Source organism: Leptonychotes weddellii, unplaced genomic scaffold (genome assembly GCF_054177405.1).
Source record: "Leptonychotes weddellii isolate Sample4059 unplaced genomic scaffold, ASM5417740v2 HiC_scaffold_715, whole genome shotgun sequence".
NCBI classification, from domain to species: domain Eukaryota; kingdom Metazoa; phylum Chordata; class Mammalia; order Carnivora; family Phocidae; genus Leptonychotes; species Leptonychotes weddellii.
In genome coordinates this window covers 1-3,494 of record NW_028041146.1, presented here as the reverse complement: position 1 = coordinate 3,494, position 3,494 = coordinate 1, and the positions used below count along the sequence as shown (strand labels likewise).

At 36.1% G+C, this 3,494-nt stretch overlaps 1 non-coding gene across 1 annotated transcript; it reads right to left on the bottom strand.

The window, feature by feature from the left end:
• Positions 1 to 2,010: 2,010 nt before the first annotated feature.
• Positions 2,011 to 2,192, bottom strand: LOC115938158 (U2 spliceosomal RNA). The gene has a single exon (XR_004073350.1). It is a non-coding gene; the product is annotated as a U2 spliceosomal RNA (small nuclear RNA).
• Between the last annotated feature and the right edge of the window lie 1,302 nt (positions 2,193 to 3,494).

Sequence of the window (3,494 nt, the reverse complement as noted above, 5' to 3'; positions counted from 1 at the left end):
CATTTCCCTATGGAACGTCCAAAGTGGTCCTAGGGGACGCTTATGGCTCCAGACCAAATACACAGGACACAGGAAGAAAAGACAGCAGAGGACACAAACTCAGTGTAAGAAATAAGAATCTCCGAGGCAAGAGATTGCCCCCAAATTTAAGGAAGCCAATGATTAAAACAAATCTGGAATTTTAAAATCCTATATATAGGGTTGCACATTGATTTCTTTAAATGGTAACTTTTCTCATGTTTATGTTATGACCATATAAAATGACAGATCCTTAAAAAGCCTTTACTAAGATACTTATTTAGTTAAGCACATAAACCAATAAATTCCTGAAAAACATTCACTTATTGCTCCACATTTAATCTCCAGAGAAAACAGCGAATATGTTGTATGGGGTTTTACTCACTTAAAAGGTAGTTTGGGTTGTATTCCAAAGGTACCTTGTGACTGATATCTTCGACATATTTTCTCTCTCCCCTTTTTTTTAAATCTCTCACTTCTCTTCATTCATTTTGCCCACCCCCCACGCACTTCCCCTCTGGCAAAGATCAGTTTGTTCTCTATATTTATACATATGGTTCTGCTTTTTGTTTATTTGTTCATTTGCTTTTTATTTTTTTAAATTCCATATATAAGTGAAATCATGGTATTTGTCTTTCTCAGTCTAACTTATTTCACTTAGCATAAAACTCTCTGCCCCATCCATGTTGTTGCAAATGACAAGATTTCCTTCTTTTTATGGCTGAGTGATATTCCAGTGTGTATAATTACCACATCTTCTTTATCCATTTATCTATAAATGAACACTTCAGTTGCTAACCATATTTTGGCTATCATACATAATACTTCAAGAAACATAGGGGTGCATATATCTTTTCAAAGTGGTGTTTTTGTTTTCTTTGAGTAAATACCCAGTAGTGAAACTACTTTTCTATTTTTAAATTTTGGGTAAACTCCATAGTGTTTCCACAGTGGCTACACCAATTTGTATCCTCAAAAACAGTCAACAAGTGTTCCTTTTTCTCCACATCCTTACCAATACTTGTTATTTTTTTATCTTTTTTATGGTAGCCATTCTGACAGGTATGAGGTAATATCTCATTATGGTTTGAATTTGCATTTCCCTGATGATGAGTGATGTTGAGCATCTTTTCATGTGTCTGTTGGCCATCTGTGTGTCTTAACTTGGAGAAATGTCTATTCAGGTCCTCTGCCCATTTTCTAATTGAGTTATGAGTGGGGTTTTGTTTGTTTGTTTGTTTTGTTATTGAGTTATACAAGTCCTTTATATATTTTGGATATTAACCCCTTATTGGATATACCATTTACAAATATATTCTCCCATTCAGTAGGTTGCATTGTCACTTTGTTGATGGCCCCCTTCACTGTGCAAAAGTTTTTTTTTTGTTTGTTTGTTTTTAAAGATTTTATTTATTTATTTGAGACAGAGAGAATGAGATACAGAGAGCATGAGAGGGAGGAGGGTCAGAGGGAGAAGCAGACTCCCTGCCGAGCAGGGAGCCTGATGCGGAACTCGATCCCGGGACTCCAGGATCATGACCTGAGCCGAAGGCAGTCGCTTAACCAACTGAGCCACCCAGGCACCCCAGTTTGTTTGTTTTTAATTTTACTGTAGTCCCAATAGTTTATCTTTGCTTTTGTTTCCTTTGCCTGAGGAAATACATCTCGAAAATGTTGCTACGGCTAATGTCAAAGAAATTACTGCCTGTGTTCTCTTCTGGGATTTTTATGGTTTCAGGTCTCACCTTTAGGTATTTAATCCATCTTGAGTTTATTTTTGTGCATGGTGTAAGAAAGTGGTCCAGTTTCATTTTTTTGCATGTAGCTGTCCAGTTTTTCCAACACCATTTATTGAAGAGATTATCTTGCCCATTGTATATTCTTGTCTCCTTTGTCATAGTGATATTACCTTGTGACTGATATCTTTGACATATTTAATGGTGGCATGTGTCTCAGGTAAATAATTCTACCAAAGTCACCCTGCAGTTTTAAAAGTTTTCAATTATCTCAATTGTATCAATAATTGCAGAGGAAAAGCCTCGACTGAAAGTAATTTAGATGCATGAGCCAATGCATCAATCCAAAGGGATGGGCAGTGATGAAATATCTGGCAATTATTTTTCTGATAAGAACAGATACTACACTTGATCCTAGCCAAAAGGCCGAGAAGCGATGGCAATTATTTTTCTATCCCCCTTCTTCTTCATAATTAATTGAGTGAATTAATCATAAACGCATCATTCATGAATTTGGCTAATTACCATGAAGTAGTGAGGCTAGCAGCAATTACACCCTTTGGTATTTACTCAAAGGAATTAAAAACACATCCACACAAAACCTACACATAGATGTTTATAGCAGCTTTATCCATTATTGTCAAAATTTGGAAGCAATCAAGATGTCCTTCAGCAGGTGGATAGATAAATAAGCTGTAGCACATCCAGACGATGGAATATTATTCAGTGCTAAAAAGAAACCAGCTATCATGTTATGAAAATACCTGGAAAAATCTTAAGTGGATATTACCAGGTGAAAGAAGCCAATGTAAAAGGCTACATACAGTATGATCCCAACTATATGACCTTGCGGGAAGGAAAAAATGATGGAGACAATGAAACAATCAGTCAGAGAATGGGGGGGGGGGGTGAATAGGCAGAGCACAGGGGATTTTTTTAAAGCAGTGAAAATACTCTGTACTATAATGATAGATAAATGTCATTATACATGTTCCAAACCCATAGAATATATAACACCAAGAGTGACCCTGATATAAACTATAAACTTTGGGTGATTGTGATGTTCATTGATTATGAACAAATGTATCAGTTGGTGGGGATATTGAGAGCAGTGGAGGCTGAGCACATGTTGGGGCAGGAGGTATAGGAAATGTCTGTACTTTCCTCTCTATTTTGCTGTGAACTTAAAATTGGTAATAAAGATAAAAATATAGTTTATTAAATATGTAAAAAAAAAAGAAGGCTGTACTTCCCCTCGATGAGCCTTACACTCCCTTCTTTCTACTGTGTTTATCATTATATCTCAGCACATAGTACATTTTCACTAAATAATGGTTGGTTGAATGAATCAACTGTGGTGGGAAAAGGCTAGTGCATTAAACATTTGTTTTCTCTTTTGTAGTGCACAGAACTTGGAATCAGAGACAGGACTACAGTCTGAGATATTTTAAAATGGGTTGACTCTGGAACACTTGTTGGTATTTGCCTCAGTGGACTCTTGTATATAATGAGACAGGACTACAACTCACTTCCCACTGTGGTTACAAGAAGTAAACACAGCACTCATGAAAATACGTACATGAAAATACGATACGTAGATATCGTAGTCCTCATCAGAAGTAGTGGTAATCATTCATGCTGATTAAGAAAGATTCAAATTCCCTTTGTAATAATTATGGATCCTGGTGGAATCAAATTCAAATCAAAGACACAGTAAATTAGAAGAATATTCAGTGTACT